The following is a 19,713-nucleotide window of genomic DNA, read 5'->3' as shown; positions in this document are numbered from 1 at the left end:
CCTCTAAATTAATATAGGGTGACTACGTTTTCTAACATTATAAATTTCTATTCGTTTTTCGGCTTTGAATTTGTTTTCTTCTTGCACCCGGTAGCATGAGATTAGCTTGTGCGTCATCGGGTTTTCACCCACTTAGCTCTCCTGTCCAACAAATAATTCGGAATGCTTGTGTTTCCGCCTCCATTTCATTATTTAGTGTACCTTACGCCTTGCTAATGTAACCTTTCTATTTCTATGGCCGAGTATTGTGGAGCTTATGCCTCTCTAAATTCATTATTGTCGAGGGTACCGTATATAATATTTAGGGGCAATTGTACAGCAGTGTTCCTACTGCTTCAGCTGTGATTATGACCTATGTGGTCGTGTATTAAAATTCATAGCCCACAAAGGGTCAAATTGTACTCTAATGTAAAGTGAACTCCCAGGGTTCGATATCTGGTGTGTTGTAAAACTTACTGGAAGCCAAGGTTTCTCTCGCTAAATTAGTAAACTCCCGAAGGAGTTTCCTCTCCCTTGCAAGATTCTGAAGAACTGATGTTCGAAAATTTGGACTATTTCACTCAAAAAGTGAGTTGTATTCGATTATGTAAATATTTATTTTATTTTATAAATACTTTAAGCATACGAGCTCCGGATGTTGTTTAGTTTCTAAATTAACCAATGTAAATTTTCGAGCTTCTCAGCTCCTTGAAAAAAAGAATTGAACATATCCGTCTAAATGTAATTACATACAAAAATGTTAAATACAACGGAAGAAAAAGAAAATAAACTTCAAATATGATTTTGTTTGCAATACTTAAATTCTGGTTCGTCTTTGTCCGGCCATTCAACCCTCTCGCTTCCTTCCCCTCTCTGCCCCGTGGAAATAAAGTGTAACATAGACAATATTTTATTCAAAAAAGGAATATATGTACACCATACTTGTGGGATCTTCAACAGATCTACTATCACCTATCATATATGGCCTAGGTGTCACTGAAAATGTGCACTAGGGAAATGAGGAGTGAGGTAGTTTCACGTAGCTTATAACCTTAAATTAATTGAATATGATCATTTTCAAGATGAGTCAGGTGGACGTAAATATTAGTTACGATACTACACTTAATAGTGTACCGAGTTAACGCGCTACGATTATAGAGATGAGTGTATTCGAACTCCACTGTCGGCTCTTCTGAGAATAGTTTCCTGTGGGTTCCCATTTTCACTTCCAGGCAAATGTCAGGAGAGTTCCTATTCATAGGCCAAAGCGGATTCCTTCCACCTCCTTATCCAATGTTATTCACCACCATTCATTTCATCTTCATTAGTTCCTCAGGAAGAGCATCCGGCCGTAAACACATGCCCAAAAATTCACCTCATCTCATCCCGAACTCGTATCAAGAAACAGAAGAGAGAGGTAGTATAGTATACGTTTGTTTAAGTCTATCTGCCTGTTTTACAACCTGTGTACTGTGTAGAGATGAGAAGAATGCAAGAATGAGGAATGTGGCCTGCAAGCACGAACTTCCTGTTCTTCCCAGGCAGATCGGCTCTTATCTGCTCGTATCTGCTACACGAAAACATTGACTCACACTTTGCAGTTTGCTGGATTACAACTAACAAGAGCGAAGAGCTGCAAGTAGAAGATAATATAAAATCGCCTGGATAGTAGCGGAGTTGCTATGGTAACCATTACGTCACTGACTCTGTTAGTGAAAACCCATTCGCCCCGTGCCTCACCGGGTATGTGCATTCTTCTGATCTACCAACAGTACAATTAGGTTTAATTAACATTGTAATGCACATTCTTATTTTTTCCAGGGGAGAGTTACACCAACTTTATGAGCCATGGGTAGATCCTTCACAGCGGTGTCAAATGTTTCGTAAATAATCAGGATACAATCTCAAGTGAACAATAATCAACAGTATTAGAAGCATTGGAGTGAAGTTCAGTGAAGAGAGTCAAATCATATAGTCGAAGCATATGCAATACAAATAGGATGAAGAGTATAAGCAACAGATAACATACGATAGAGAGTGCCCAGGCGAAGTGAACAAGTCTCCTGAGATGGGTAGTGAGAATGGAGAGGGAATAATCTCGAGGTGGTACAGAGAGTTGACCGAGACGCCAGCACTTCTAGCGTGCCTGTGCATAAGTCAATAGATGTAGACGTGTACAGTACCTAACGAAAGTTTTAAGACCACCAGCGAAAATCTATTAATGAACTGTGGGTCCTACATATTTTATTGTACAAATTGGTGTGCAGAATATTTTGTGGCTCACTCATGTCAATATACACATTATGAATAAACATCCGTGAAACACTGAATGAAGTTTAAAAGTTATAATTTTTCAAACATTTTAAGAACCTATAAAAGATAGCCCACTTTTGGGTGTAAAGATCGTCCTTTTCACTAAATTATAGAAGGTATTTGGCTAAATTATTTTTTCTAAATAACTATATAATAGAATGTATATTGGCATAAAAGACGAAAGACGAAAGCATTATAGGGTCGTTTTTTCTGGGGATGTTATAAATGAAATTTCGCACTTAAGTAATAATAAAAACTAACGCCATACTTAAAAATGCTTGAAAAATCTTTGGAATGAGCTACTTTCACAGAACGTGCACACATCTCACAGTATAAGCTTCGTTCAACAGATCAGGGGGGTCTATACATGTTACAGATGGAAAATTATCGTTGACTAGCGTCTTTTATTTGATGTTACAATCACCGTCAGAACTGGGAAGTGAGTGTCGTGAAAAATTCAGAATAAAAGACCCAGTGATACTTTCATCTTTCGGGTTTTGCCGGGAATATGCAATCTATTGGATACGTATTTCGAAAAAAATGAGTAGCCATAATACCTGATGTACTTTAGTGAACAGTGTGGCCTTTACACCAAAAATAGGGTACCATTATAGGTCCTCAAAATGTTTGAAACATTATAAATCATACCTTCTCTCGATATTTCAATTGTTCTTTGTCGTAAGCCGTATATCAAGGCACGAATAAGCCCAAACATATTTAGACTAATTCCTACTATAAATGTAGGACAAGCAGTTCATTAACCGATTTTCGCTGGAGGTCTTAAACGTTTGTTAGGTACTGTATATCGATGTATTCCAAGCTAGTAAACACGATATGATAGAGTTTGAAATACAATTCTAGAAACAATACTAGAACGTTCGGGAGTGAACCCTTGCAGAAAAATGTTTGAGATGAATCTGTTAATATCCCATCACGAGAGGTGTATTCAATTATAAAACTTGCTGTTGTCTGTAAGCTACTAACTACCCCATTTATTTTTACTAGCGGCTTAACGTCGGACTAACAAATCGAAGGTTCCAGGCGACGCAAAGATCGGGAAAGAAAGTTAGCGGCCATGGTCTCAATTATAGTACAGCCCCAGCATTTTCCTGGTTTCGAAATAGGAAATCACAGAAAACTGGCTTCAGAGCTACCAACAGTGGGATTCGAATCTACCCGAATCTGCCTGAAGACAAGTTTACAGCTATTCTACCCATGCCGCGCCGCCATCTCACTCGGAACGTGCAGCATTAAGAATGTATTTATTGCAATCATAAGATATTCAGTCTGCGTGGAACACGGCAGCTAGTTTTCAATACTTCAGGGAGGTAATAATCTAGATGGTCTGGTATCATGCCCTGTCTGCACGTGTATAGAAAACGAACATCGATACTTCTAAGTGATGGTATGTGTGTGGCGAACTTCTTTTGCGGTGTACTAGTGTCATTCCTTCCTGTTGATAATGACTTCAGTGTATAACATGTTAATCATGAGAAGATACACGATTAATTGTTCCGTGAAAACGGAATCTGAAGGTATTACAAAACATTCATTTGTGATAATGCACTGAAAGTATAATAAGCAGGCTTCGATAGTTATGCAATTGCATAGACTGTTTGGAACAGTTTTATCTTAACAGTACATATTTTGGGGTTTTCCACCTGTTAGGGCATATTTCAGAAATCGAAAGATCACTAATGAACCTAGCTAATCAAGCTCTCTCGGAAAAATTACAAAGTGTAGTGCTAAAAATTACCAGTCTCATCAAACTTAAACGCATTTTTGGTGTTATCCAAGGCAAAGGGAAATTTGGCAGTGCGTCGATATTCGATGTCAAGATGGAGTATGCTCCAATTGTGGCATGTGATGTTGACAGTGTTTTCGGAATACAAAGTCATTTTAAGCGAAAATAGGCGCAAGTTTTTGTTTCAAAACCTATTAAATCATGCAGTGACAAAGTGTAATCAAGAAATTTGAATAGCATTTTATTGTGGTACGGTATGTAATTCTTTTTTTTATTTTGGAGATGTTTTATTTACATTTATTTCTTATAATATAGGCCGCTAATTGATATCAGATTTATGTTTGTTTTTAATGCGTATTTCAAAAATTTTAGTGGATACTTTGACACTTTCTATCCTCGCCGCTAGATGGGGCTTCATTCATTCCATTCCTGATTTGGTCGAATGAAACAGGTTGAGGATTATCACGTGGAAGGAATTGGATGTGGCATATGAATAGGAACTGCCCCTGCATTTACCTGGAAGTGAAAATGGGAAACCACAGTAAACCATTCTCAGGAGAGCACACGGTGAGGTTCGAACCCAATCGTCTCTCAAATGCAGAGCTTAGCTCCATAGCCGTAACACGTTAACAGGCGGGGCCATTCAACTCGGTATTTACACTCGTTTATTATCATTCCTTATCTAATTTTGTGATTATTGACGGTCCAGGAAAATACAAGCCGAGCTACAGATTCTCTCCATAAATTCTAGAACTTGCGTTATTTTTCCACGGATGTACACTGACTGACAGAGCAAATGCAACACCAAGAAGGAGTGGTCAGAACTTTATGCCAATTGCAGGGTAGACTGACGTCACTGAGGTATGCTCATGATGTGAAATGCGCCGCTGTGCTGCGCACGTAGCGAACGATAAATGGGACACGGCGTTGGCGAATGGCCCACTTCGTACCGTGATTTCTCAGCCGACAGTCATTGTAGAACGTGTTGTCGTGTGCCACAGGACACGTGTATAGCTAAGAATGCCAGGCCGCCGTCAATGGAGGCATTTCCAGCAGACAGACGACTTTACGAGGGGTATGGTGATCGGGCTGAGAAGGGCAGGTTGGTCGCTTCGTCAAATCGCAGCCGATACCCATAGGGATGTGTCCACGGTGCAGCGCCTGTGGCGAAGATGGTTGGCGCAGGGACATGTGGCACGTGTGAGGGGTCCAGGCGCAGCCCGAGTGACGTCAGCACGCGAGGATCGGCGCATCCGCCGCCAAGCGGTGGCAGCCCCGCACGCCACGTCAACCGCCATTCTTCAGCATGTGCAAGACACCCTGGCTGTTCCAATATCGACCAGAACAATTTCCCGTCGATTGGTTGAAGGAGGCCTGCACTCGCGGCGTCCGCTCAGAAGACTACCATTGACTCCACAGCATAGACGTGCACGCCTGGCATGGTGCCGGGCTAGAGCGACTTGGATGAGGGAATGGCGGAACGTCGTGTTCTCCGATGAGTCACGCTTCTGTTCTGTCAGTGATAGTCACCGCAGACGAGTGTGGCGTCGGCGTGGAGAAAGGTCAAATCCGACAGTAACTGTGCTAGACAACGCGGCATCATGGTTTGGGGCGCTATTGCGTATGATTCCACGTCACCTCTAGTGCGTATTCAAGGCACGTTAAATGCCCACCGCTACGTGCAGCATGTGCTCCGGCCGCTGGCACTCCCGTACCTTCAGGGGCTGCCCAATGCTCTGTTTCAGCAGGATAATGCCCGCCCACACACTGCTCGCATCTCCCAACAGGCTCTACGAGGTGTACAGATGCTTCCGTGGCCAGCGTACTCTCCGGATCTCTCACCAATCGAACACGTGTGGGATCTCATTGGACGCCGTTTGCAAACTCTGCCCCAGCCTCGTACGGACGACCAACTGTGGCAATTGGTTGACAGAGAATGGAGAACCTTCCCTCAGGACCCCATCCCTCAGGACACCATCCGCACTCTTATTGACTTTGTACCTCGACGTGTTTCTGCGTGCATCGCCGCTCGCGGTGGTCGTACATCCTACTGAGTCGATGCCGTGCGCATTGTGTAACCTGCATATCGGTTTGAAATAAACATCAATTATTCATCCGTGCCGTCTCTGTTTTTTCCCCAACTTTCATCCCTTTCGAACCACTCCTCCTTGGTGTTGCATTTGCTCTGTCAGTCAGTGTATTATACTGGGTGGGAAAAATAGTAAGTAGCCCGGGAAATATTTACAATAGGACTGACGCAGGATTGATCCTTGTTAATGATCATCACAGAAGATGCTGGAAATGACCTCATCAGAAGAAATGAAAAACTCAGGATCCAAAAGTCCTGACTCCACTTCACTCAGAAACCACCGGAAGTACAACTCGCGAAGGTTCGTCTGGGCGCTTTAACGGATGCGCAACAGTAAATTTGTAAGGATACATATGCCGGTTCTTCTGACAATGTTTCGACATGACCATCCCTTAATTCCCACTTGCACAGATAAACGGCGTTGAGATTTCGTCGGACTTCGTTTCAGCTTTCCTTCATTCGAGTAATGTTTTCTGGTGTTCGAATTCTTTTCGGATAGTTACGGATTTTATTCTCAACAGAGCCCATTTCACGCCATTTTCCCATTAAATTTGCATTTCAAACTTTGCTGGAGGTTTTCCCAAAACACTTCCATTATTAAAACTCTTGTGCAATCATTTGCACACAGGTTTTCCACGAATCGCGCTTCGCATAACACTCGACAGTGAATATGCGCTGTTCTATCGCGAGCACCATTTTGTGTTGCATTTAACTGGTCACTAAATACGTCCGTTCCTCTCTCTCATTCACTCACACGTAATGACACAGTGACGTACTCGGGAGATGCGCTAGCGCAGACATGTGACAGCAAGAGATTGATGCATCGAAATCACGGTTCCCAGCATTTCTTGTGATGGGCAGCTCTCCTGTTCATTAACTAGGATCAGTTCCGCTTAAGTCTTCTAAATATGTTCCGGGCAAGTTTTATTTTGCCCACCATGTATTGTAACATTTTTACTACAAAGAATAATAATAAATACATTTTTCAAGGATCTGCATAGCCAAGATAGTTTAAGCGTAGGCTACTTTGTTCAGCCGGAAGGACATACAGAAGGTTCGAATCCCTGCCAGCATGTCGGACAATTTCAGAAAAGCGATTTCCACGTCAGGACAGACACGAGCTAATGAGATTCACCCAGTCTTCAGTAAGAATGAGTACCAGGTTTATTATTGGAGAGACGTATGGCCGAGTATTCAGCAGACGTTACGAATAGAGAAACCAAGGGCCTTCATGGCCTATACGGAGATGTCTTTTCTTGCTACACAATTAATGGCCTTTCAGTTACTACGGTCTTGAGTTGGTATACCAGAATTATCCTTAGAAGGATATACCACAACAGGCCTACCGCATTTAAGCACTCTTAAAATAAGGTGACCTAATGCCCCGGCATTCCAACTCACAACCTTGACAACTAGAAATAAATGCCTTGCCTACTGCACCACTCTGCGGGCGACGGGCAGTCTATTCACATATTTCACAGGTATCTCACCCAAAATATTTGTAAAGGACAATAATAATAATAATAATAATAATAATAATAATAATAATAATAATAATAATAATAATAATAATAATAATAATAATAATAATAATAATAATAATAATAATAATAATAATAATGGTCACGCAACTGTGAGCTTGAATTCGGGAGACGGTGAGAGATCTGGAAATGGTTTCCCATGGTTTCCCACTTTCACATCACGAAAATGCTAGGGTTGTACCTTCAATAATGCCACGGCCACTAACATCCCAATCCTAGCCCTTTCCCACCCTTCCGTCGCCGAAAACGTTCGGTATGTTAGTGCAACATTAAACAAATCTATATACAATATACAATACAGTACAATACACTACACTACATGTAAAATATCCATTTCTGGTAAGACATGGTGTTTACATTACATTCTGGTATGGGTTTGAACAAAGTTGTGACTTTTGCTGATATGTCTCAGTCTCATCCTTGTCTTTGACAACGTGAAAGTGACAGAGGTATGAGTAATGCTAGTAACGGCACTCCTAGCCTGGTCGCTGGCTGAATTGTCAGTGTAATAGTATTGGTTCAGAGGGTCCCGAGTTCAATATCCGGCCGAGTCCGGCATTGTAATTTTAAATGTCTCGGGTACTGGGTGTTTGTGGTATCCCCAACATCTTTGCAATGCGTACACCGCACACACATTATCCTCTACCACAGCAACACGGAGTTCCCCACACACGGCAGATGGCGCCCAACATTTTCACAGGGCCAGTCTTAAAACGGCTGCACCAGGCCAGCAACAGACATACGTAATTAAAACTAAATGCCATTCCTTACGCAGCCAATCCCCATTGCGAACGATGCGAAAGTGTCACTGAGAGGATCGTTTAGTGTACTATTTTCATAATGATATTCATTAGCAACTTCTAATTCAGTGAGGAAAGCAACGGGAACTGCCTCACTCCTCATTTTCCTAGTATGCATCGTTAATAAAGTTATTGAGGATCCAGGCAGCCTTTGGTCTAAATACTAACATACTAAATAAAAGGACAAACTTCATGGCACTAGAGCCGCATTGGGCCTTGGTTTACTAATCGGAAGACTTGCAAATTACGGGGAGACTCTTGGTCAAAGCGATGAATTATCTCAGTCGTTATTCTTCACTTTTTGAACTGGGGCTGCTATCTCGCCGTCAGATAGCTCCTCAAATTGTTTTCATGAAGGCTGAGTGGATGTCAAACTAGCCCTCTGAAACAGGTAACATTTTCTAACCTGGTCGGGAATCGAACCCGTGGTCGCTGAAAATAAACGTGCACACATCCTTGTTACTGAATAAACGTAAAATGTTTTTTTTCTACCATTAAAAATGAGTAGTGAAAAAGAGCGGTTTGTTTTAATGATAAGATGACATTAGCCACGGACGGTCATGTGACCATACGTTTTAAGATGTAGACTGGATGGGAATCGTGAAGGAGAATAATTCCGTTCAGTAACGCAGAGTGGCTCTCCCCTCGTTCTGAAGAATCGACGCTTGTCTTTAATTTATTGAGATACACGTGCTAGGATGATAGAATCAGCCGACAAGACTTCTCCTGCTTGACCAATAAAGGCAACTTAAGAAAACCTGTTGTCAGTTCCCCGTGGGAACATCGAGCCACAAGGCTAAAATACGACCAATTTATAAACGACTGGCTTCAGCATTTAAGTTGAACAAGATATTACAAGTAATTTACTACCCAAGACAGACTCGGCCGCAAATGTGATAAGAATATATCTTATCATTTAAACATATTTTGTGATATTATTCTGGCTGATGGTTGCCAGAAAACATGACCAGACTACATAATTATGCGGATCCGTAATTTCTAGAATTACGATATAAGGATTTTCTTTCTCTCCACTTAGAGTTTAAAAAAACCGCTCAAGCGATAGCTGAGAAACGAATTTTACGCTTCTGTAGTGTAGTGGTTAGTGTAATTAGCTGCCTCCCCCGGAGGTTCGGTGTCGACTCCCTGTTCTGCCACGAAATTTGAAGAGTGGTGCGAGGGCTGCAATGGGATCTACTCAGCCTAGGGAGGTCAACGCAGTAGATCTTGGTTCGATTCTCACCTCGTGCAACCTCGAAATGGTTTTCCGTAGTTTCCCACTTCTCCTCCAGGTGAATGCCGGGATGGTACCTAACTTACGCCTACGCCACTTCCTTCTTCTTTGTCTATCCTTTCCAATATTCCAGTCCCCCACAAGGCCCATGTTCAGCATGGCAGGTGAGGCCACGAGGACGACGTACTGGTCCTCTTCTCCATTTGTATTCCCCCGACACAAATATCTCATTCTCCAGGTCACTGCCCTTGAGGTGGTAGAGGTAGGATCCCTCGCTGAGTCCGAGTGGAAAACCAACTCTGAAGGGTAAACGAATTAAGAAATAGAAGAAGAAGAACAAGAACAAGACGAAGAAGAAGAGGAAGAAAGAGACGGCGCCGTCTACTGTATATGGACAACTGAATCTTAATGTAATGGAGGATAGTGTTGTGTGGTGTGTGAGTTGCAAAACTATTATGTAAATCACCGGGACGTCGTCCGAGAGCCAAGCTAAGATTTAAGAATAAACTCCTTCGACCCAGCCGGGAAACTAATCTGAGGCTGCAAGTATCGAAGACCAAGACGATGTCTACACAATCATGGAGCCAGAATGAATTGAATTGAATTGAATTGAATTCAATTTTACTTATTAATGAAAGTTTACGTGGCTCATTGTATTAACACAAAGAAATAAATTAACTGGATTAAAGCCACTATATATATATTTATTAACAATAAAGCCAAGCTTTCTGCCAAATTACATTGGCCTTTATCAGGGCATGTGAAGTTTTGCCTCCGACAGTGAGCAAAGAAATGATCTGAAGGAACATGGAAGTCATGCCCGTACTATCCACGGCCTACCCCACTAACTGGACTTAAGGATCGTGGCGCTGTGCTGTGGTGGTTGGGAGGGAAGTTACTGATTCACCGCCCTCTGTCGACAGTTTGAGTGCGTCCAGCTGTGCCATGGTGGTGTTATGCACGTATTTCTGCAGTACAGGTCTCCATGTATTTGATAACTTGAAGCCGTCTTCCCTGTTGATGTTATTTGGGCGCAGCTCTATCTCTATGGCTTCCCTCACAAGACGAGCATAGAAGTCTTTTACAGGCGCGATGACCTTCGCCTGGTCAAAGAGGATTTCATGGTCTGTACTGTAGAAATATTCTGCTGTGGCAGACTGGCTTATGGCCTCCTCTGTGGAGGATGAAAGAGCGACATTCTTTACTGATCTGATGTGCTCTTTCACCCTGGTGCTAACAAGCCTTTTTGTCATGCCAACATGTAAACAACCACAACCACATGGAATTTCATATACGCCCGGTGTTTCAAGACGTGGCTTCTCTTTGACTGGTCGAAACAGGGATTTGAGCTTCCGGTCTGCGGTGAAAACTGGAATTATATTGTACTTCTTAAGAATGCGCCCTATTCTGTCAGTTATACCTGCCACGTAAGGAAGGAATACTTTATTCTTTTTGCTGTAGTCCTGGTTGGTGCTATTCAAGTTAGGCTCCTTGATCTTCACAGCTCGTGTTATGTCTCCAGATGTATAGCCGTTTTCTTCATGGATGTTGTCAGTTCCCTCATTGCACTCGAGCGGTTATCATCGTCTGCAACATTATTCACCCTAGGTTCACAAAGACTTGGAAGAATTGGGCAACCAGGAGGGAGATACAATAATATTTTAATGCTATTAGCTGTACGTCCCTCTGACTACTTTCTTCGGTTTTCGGAGACACCGAGGTGCCGAAATTTAGTCCCACAGGTGTTTCTTTACGTGCCAGTATATCTACTGACACGAGGCTGACGTATTTGAGCACGTTCAAGTACCAGATGACTGAGTCAGGATCGAACCTGCCAAGTTGGGGTCAGAAGGGAGATATACAGGAATGAACAACCTTTAGGAAGAATGCACAGGAGAAACTCGTCAAGTCACGCAACATCTCGGTTGAAGAGTGACAAAGAAGGAGTCAAAGACTTAGGAACATTCAGAAGGAGTGCAAAGAAAAGGGACTAAGTTTGAGAGAGAGAGAAGATCTGGTGGATTATATAAATGACCTTAATGAAAGTAGTAATAATAAATAATAATATATTTTAGAACCAAATATTTTAGACTAGTAGCAGACAGCAAATAAATAAATAAATAATCATTCAATCACCACTCATCTCCATGTAGGACTGTCGGCCAGGTGGCAGATTCCCTATCAGTTGTTTACATAACCTATTCAAAAATGATTTCAAAGAAGTGGGGAAATTTATCAGACTTCCTTTGGTGAATTATTACAATTCCTGATCCTTATTCCTATAAACGATTATTCGCCCCTCCTTCCATGTTTCTGCGATGGTGAAAATTGGGTAAGAAATTTAACAAGTTTCATCAAAAGAGAATATTCAGTCATGCTTGATACTTTTATAAGTCTCAGGTATCAGCATAGTTTCGTTTTTTAATTAATATTAGGGCCTTGCGACCTATTCGTTCTTCTATCATTTACAACTACATGATTGGGAACTGTCCGTTAATGTGTATTATTCTAAGCTTTATAGCAGTCTGTTCAGCTTAACTATTTCAGGAGGGAAGACGAATTGGTGCAGTGTTACTCCAATTATCGTTTCAATTTTCTATATTAAGTTAGTGTTGAGGGTTGAGTATAGACACGAAAGCTTCATCAAAGTAGATGTGTTCAGAGTCCAGATTTGAGCAGAGTAGGTGAAGCTTTATCTGTCCCTGTAAAAATTAAGAGGGGAATTCCTCATGGCAGTATTACTGGACCTTTATGTTTTCTTATATATATCAATGATACGTGTAAAGAAGTGGAATCAGAGATAAGGCTTTTCGCAGATGATGTTATTCTGCACAGAGTAATAAATAAATTACAAGATTGTGAGCAACTGCAAAATGACCTCGATAATGTTGTGAGATGGACAGTAGGCAATGGTATGATGATAAATGGGGATAAAAGTCAGGTTGTGAGTTTCACAAATAGTAAAAGTCCTCTCAGTTTTAATTACTGCGTTGATGGGTTGAAAGTTCCCTTTGGGGATCATTGTCAATACCTAGGTATAAATATAAGGAAAGATCTTCATTGGGGTAATCACATAAATATGATTGTAAATAAAGGGTACAGATCTCTGCACATGGTTATGAGAGTATTTAGGGGTTGTAGTAAGGATGTATAGGAGAGAGCATATTTGTCTGGTGAGACCTCAACTTGAGTATGGTTCCAGTGAAAAAATCCAAAGAAAAGCAGCTCGATTTGTTCTGGGCGATTTCCGACAAAAGAGTAGCGTTACAAAAATGTTGCAAGGTTTGGGCTGGGAAGACTTGGTAGAAAGGAGACGAGCTGCTTGACTAAGTGGTATGTTCCGAGCTGTCAGTGGAGAGATGGCGTGGGAGGACATCAGTAGACGAATAAGTTTGGTTGGTGTCTTTAAAAGTAGGAAAGATCACAATATGAAGATAAAGTTGGAATTCAAGAGGACAAATTGGGGCAAATATTCGTTTATAGGAAGGGGAGTTAGGGATTGGAATAACTTACCAAGGGAGATGTTCAATAAATTTCCAATTTCTTTGCAATCATTTAAGAAAAGACTAGGAAAACAACAGATAGGGAATCTGCCACCTGGGCGACTGCCCTAAATGCAGATCAGTAGTGAGTAGTGAGAACGAATCACCGAATTTTGTCGGTTGGCGGAAAGCTACGAAATTGAACCTTACAGACATACTTTATGAACATGATTTCGTTTAATTCAGACACTTGAGTCCCGCATATATTCCGTTTTTCTTACTCCTAATGTATGTCTTGAATTTCTAAACTAACTGTATGAGTCCAAACCCATATTCTCATGATGTATCTTACATTGATATTATTATCTTTTATTAATTTATAGGTTCACGAGCACCTATACTCGTTTTTGACGTATTACTTTTTTCACAATTGCGGGAATGATCACATTTTCTGGCGATGAGGGACAGTAGAAGAGACAGAGCGTAAACAGCAATTCATCCTAGCTCATTCACATTCGTGTAAGTCAGAGTTAGCTTTACGAGATAAAATTGTCCCGATATAGAATATTCAAAATTAATCTTAAAGTAATTTTGGTTTGAAATGTTTCTTAATAAAGCTGACCGTTTTCAAAATATCAGCAAGAAACTATTTCAACCCCCGTCGTATCTTCATTCTTCTTTGAACATCATAACGCCAATTACGTCATCATCATCTAAGTTAACACAATTGTACAATATAATAAAATACTAATACTTGTCCGACTCATTGGCTGAACGGTCAGCATTGGGCCTTCGATTCAGGCGATTCGGGGATTTTAATCGCCTCTGATTAATTCTTTTGGCCCGGGGACTGAGTGTTTGTGTTTGTCCCAACACTTTCCTCTTCATATTCACAGAATACACCAAACTACCAACCACCACAGTAACACGCAATAGTGATTACATCCCTATATAGGGTTAGTGTCAGGAAGGGCATCCGGCCGCAAAACAGGGCCAAATCCACATGTGCGACACAGTTCGAAGCCGCGACCGCACAGGTGTGGCAAAAGCGGTATAATAATAATAACAATAATAATAATAATAATAATAATAATAATAATAATAATAATAATAATAATAATGATAATACAATACTATTACAGTCAATGTGCCGGCCCTGTGGTGGACGGGTAGCGTGACTGCCCCTTACCCGGAGGCGCCGGGATCGATTCCCGGCTAGGTCAGGGTTTTATACCTGGATCTGAGGGCTGGTTCGAGGTCCACTCAACCTACGTGATTACAATTGAGGAGCTGTCTGACGGTGAGATAGCGACCCTGGTCTAGAAAGCCAAGAATAACATCCGAGAGGATTCGTCGTGCTGCCTACACGACACCTCATAATCTGCAGGCCTTCCAGCTGAGCAGCGGTCGCTTGGTAGGCCATGGTCCTTCGGGGTCTTGTGCCATGGGGTTTGGTTTGGACTGCAGTCAACAAGTTTATGGACTGGCGCCTACAGTCTAGGCAACAAGGCATATAGTAATGTACTAGAGTCAATAACTTCTTGGACTGGCGCCACAGTGTGGGCAACGTACGTACTAAAGTCATTATGTTTGTGGACTGGCACTAGCAGTTCAAGGATCACATAGTCTTTTGACCTGTATTTTTGCCACTTTGTCCCGTCGTAGTGATCAGGGCGATTTCGGCTTGATCATCTCAAACGTTTCGCGAGTGGATTTGCCTAATTTTGGCAAAATTCGAAATATGATTTGATTTGATTTGTTTATTTATCATCAACAGTGTTATTAATTCTCCACTTACAGATAATATAATACATTCGAATAACAACAATATTAACAGCACTTAATACTACTAATAATTATAACTAAACAATATATAATATATACATATTTACAAAACACATAAGGAAAGAAAGAAACCATGAGAACAGTAAATTGATTAACATATGAAATGGACGAAGGAAGGAAGTAGAAATTTCAGTTACCAAATGCACAGAACAAGTTACAAGGAACAACACACTTTCTATGAAGCGTCCATAAGATGTCTGCGAATTTCACTAGCTGACGAGTGAAATGATATCCACCATCCCGCTAATTTCGTTCAGGGAACTTAGTTCTACGAGACTCAATACACATGTTTGTACAAAACAAATCATAATCTATCGATGACAGCTTGATACCCAAACACTTTTTAATGATCCATTTTGAGAATATGATCTGTACTCGCTCTAAGGCATTAACTAAGTATTGCTGTGAGGGGATCGATACTTCAGAGCAGTACTCTAGACTAGATCGTATAAGCGAGTAATACAGAGTTTTCAAAAGGAAAACAGATTTAAAACTCTTGCAATTTCTTTTGAGGAAGCCTAACGTTTTAAATGCGTTGTTAACGACATTTAACACGTGCTCATTGAAAGATAGACCATTTTGATTACTGAAAATAACACCAAGGTCGTTAATTTTATTAACACGCTTTAGTTCTTGATCCTTTATATGCTAATTGAATACATTGACTTGCGATTTTCTCGTGAAGGATATTGCACTGAACTTTGAAATATTTAGGGTTAAATGCCACTTTTTGCACCAATCAATAATATTATTTATATCAGACTGTAACAGTCACTCATCTTTTCAATTACCCTGTAAAGTTTAAGGTCATCAGCATAGAGCAGGTAGTTGCTCGAATGGATTTGGTATGGCAGATCATTAATAAATAGAAGGAAACACAAACGTCCCAGTAGTGAACCTTGTGGAACGCCAGACATAGGCTGATAAGAACGAGAAATGATACCCTTGTATTTTAGTGAATATCTCTTGTCGTAAAGATAGCGTTTAAACCATTCAAGCAAGTTTCCATGAATGCCATATGCTGACAACTTAGTCAGAAGAGCATTATGCTGCACAGAGTACGGCATCAACCTGCTTGCAATTGTCCAGAGCGCTAGATATGAAGTGGGAGAACACACCAAGATTGGTGGTAGTTGAAGGTTTCTGGACAAAACCATTCTGGTTAATATTCATTAAACCACTGACTGCACTGTACAAGGCTTTGTACACGACGCTTTCCGCTACTTTGGAAATGAGTGAAAGAAGAACTACTGGTCTGTAGTTGACAAATAAAGATCTGTCACCTTTCTTAAAGACTGGAATAACATATCCTTTCTTCCATTAGGACGGGAAATCACCTGTACGAAGAGACCAGTTGATTATCGTGGCTAGTGGGGTTGCCAGCTCCGCTCAAACTACGACATTCTCGAGTTCCGTTGCTGATATTCAACTATCCTTCACAAAAGAGAACGTAGTTGTACTTATGCTGTAAGCATGCAACTGCCTCTTGCTGGGACGAGCGAAGAACAGTCACGGCAACATTCTGTGTGGGAACTCTCCGCTGTAGTGTAGCACAGCGGCACTATAGTCGGCGTCAACTCAAGTCCTAAGCGGTTCCTTTGATGTTATACAGGTAGGCAACAGAAAACATGTATAATATCAAAGGGACCGCTTAGGACTTGAGTTGACTCAGGCTATAGACGGCCAATCTACGAACTTAACGACTGTACTACTTATAAGCCGATTTGAGGGGTGCTCAATTAAGACTGAGACTAATGTTGTGGAAACTTTATTGACAAAAAAAATCAAACAATTAACATTATTCCCCTTTAATAGAGTCACTATCGAGTGAAATGCACTTGTCCCACCTTGTCGTCCACTTTGGAAAGAAGTCCTCAAACAAGGCGCTTCAAAATTGCCTCTAAAACTTTCTCTGCGCCATTTTCGGAGTCGAATCATCGTTCCTTGCGGTGATTTTTGGCAGCTGGAAACAAAAAGACGCACAGAGTTAGATCAGGACTATACGGGGGTTGAGGAACCATAGGGACGCTTTTAATGATCAAGAAGGTTGTAAAAGCCGTTGCCACGTGATGGAATCCAGCGAGTACCACTCGTGGCATGTTCAAATGGTGTGAGCACTTCCCACGGATATGTCCAGCACCTTTGCGAGTTCTCTTACCATAATACGAGAATCCTGGGTAACGGGTACAGGGCAGCTCACAACTCCGTCTTCCATCTGTAAAAGATTTATGCCAATGAAAACACGCAGAAAAAAACATTGTAGACTGACCATAAGCCCTAGGAAGAACATGAAGCGTTTCTGAAGCATTCTTCTTGAACAGAACACAAAAGTGGATTGCTTAACTTCGTCCTCGACTTTCTGCCATTGTAAACTTAGAGGCGTGTCAAGCTGCGGCCATATTCAAGACGCTACTGACGGAGAGCGGTTGAGTTCTGATAGATGTAGCATTTGGCGGCTGTCGACGGTACTTGCTAGTATGTGAATCAGCCAAGATATGTCAGTCCAATCACCTGTTCGAGACTTTTGAACATTAATCTTCATCTTCTTAATCTACCATTTTTCCCACAAGTGTGCGGTCTGGCGTGCGAAGTGTTTTGAACATATTGAGTTGTCCCTGTTTTACGGCCGGACGCCCTTCTTGACGCCAACTCAATATGGAGGTAAGACCTATCTGTGTCGGTGCGACGTAATGCAATTTGCAAAAACCAATATGGAGGGATACATCTATTATTGCGTGTTTTTGCGGTGGTTGGAGTGTTGTCTGAATATGAAGAGGAGAGTATTGGGACAAACTTAAACGCCCAGTTCTCGAGGCAGAAGAATTAATCGCACGTGATTAAAATCTCCGACCCAGCCTGGAATCAAACTCGGGACCTGTAAATTGAAGGCCTCAACGCTGACCATTCAGCCAAGTAGACGGACACTTTTGAACAGTAGTCTCAGTCTTTATTGAACACCCTTCATACATACATGCATACATACATACATACACAAGAACTGAATTGGCTATGACGCAGGGCTGCAAAGCTAAGAGCTTGCATTTGGGATATGGTGGGTTTGAACCTACACCATCAGCAGTCCTGAAGAAAGATTTCCGTAGTTACCCATTTTCACACCTTGTGAAATGCTGTTGCTGTATCTTATTTAAAACCATGGCCGCCTCCTTCCCTGTTCTATCCCTTTCATATCCCATTGCCTTCGAAACACTGTTTGAATTAGTACGGCAAAAAACCAAATGTAAAAGCAAATCAATAATATACGTTCAAGCAGACGGACAGAGAGAAATGAAACTGGAGGTCTAAGGTCGTTGATTTTTATTTAAAACAATATTTTTCATATTTATTTATGCCTTTGATTAATTGCAACCCCAATTAGGCAGAATTTGCTACAAAGTGAAGGAAAATACCATCTCCTTTGTCCCCTTGTAGAAAACTTTCTCATCACCAACTTACGTGCTTTTCTGTGGAGTAGAAAGGATCACCACTTTCTTTCGTTCCTTTTAGGTTTGAAAGTCATTGATTATTCGGTGAGCAAACTTTACACTTTCGAACTCAATTACCTTGATGAATACTTCAAAGTAATTGAAAGACGGTTGGTTGATGTAGAGAGGCTTGCAGAAGGAAAAGTTGTCACAAGAAATTGTACAATGCCTTGTCACCAGCTTGTAACAGGCTATCAGCAAATGGCAAAACAAACCGATCTAGTGAAACGAATTTCAAAACAAAGGACGTTGCAGCATCAAATCATGGAGTATTCTCTCCACTATAGGCTGGTTTCCATTCATAGAACGGTACAATTTATACAGCATTCCATTTATCTTTCTATCTGACTTCAGCAACAATAAAAAGTGTACTCTATTCACATACTAAGAGGGAGAAAGGCAAAGGTTGGACATTGATATATAGCTAGTAACCCAGTAATTTGAAGGAAGATTGGTGGTAAAGTGGTAGCTGAGGTTTTGGGGAGATAGATAATTAAATTTACCCTGACAAGGAAACGTCTTGCAGATACTGGTATATACCATAGAATCCCGTTAATGTGGACCACGATAAGTAGAAAATTGCTTAATTTGGACAGCAAAAGAAAACTCAAAAAATGCAGAAAATACACATTTGAAAGTGGCTGGAAGTTAACAATGATATTTTTCAATCAGTGTAGATACATGGGAGGAAATTATGTTTGCCCATTATTGGAGATATACACTACAATCAGCTTCCAGGGCTTATAAGCCTCTGAAGACCCCAGCAAGAGTTTGATTTTTATGTATGTGACCCCAGGATTACTTGATTCGAGAACTGGAAAAAATCCAAAGGAAAGCAGCTTGATTAGTTCTGGGTGATTCGCGACAAAAGGGTAGTGTTACTAAAATGTAGTAAATTTGGGCTGGAAAGATATGGGAGAAAGGAGCCGAGCTGCTCGACTAAGTGGTATGTTCCGAGCAGTCAGGAGAGAGATGGTGTGCAATGGCATTAGTAGACGAATATGTTTGAGTGGTATTTTTCAAAGTAGGACAGATCACAATGTGAGGATAAAGTTGGAATTCAAGAGGAAAAATTGGGGCAAATATGGGATTGTAGGAATTTTCTTCTACATTGTCACCACTGCGCCGACATTAAAGCTCTCGTCGGCATTATTGGGTTCCACCGGCCGTCCCACTCTCGGCCTTCATTTCCACTTTATGAAGG

This window comes from Anabrus simplex, chromosome 8 (assembly GCF_040414725.1).
Source record: "Anabrus simplex isolate iqAnaSimp1 chromosome 8, ASM4041472v1, whole genome shotgun sequence".
In the NCBI taxonomy this organism is placed as follows: domain Eukaryota; kingdom Metazoa; phylum Arthropoda; class Insecta; order Orthoptera; family Tettigoniidae; genus Anabrus; species Anabrus simplex.
Note: the sequence above shows the minus strand (reverse complement) of the source record.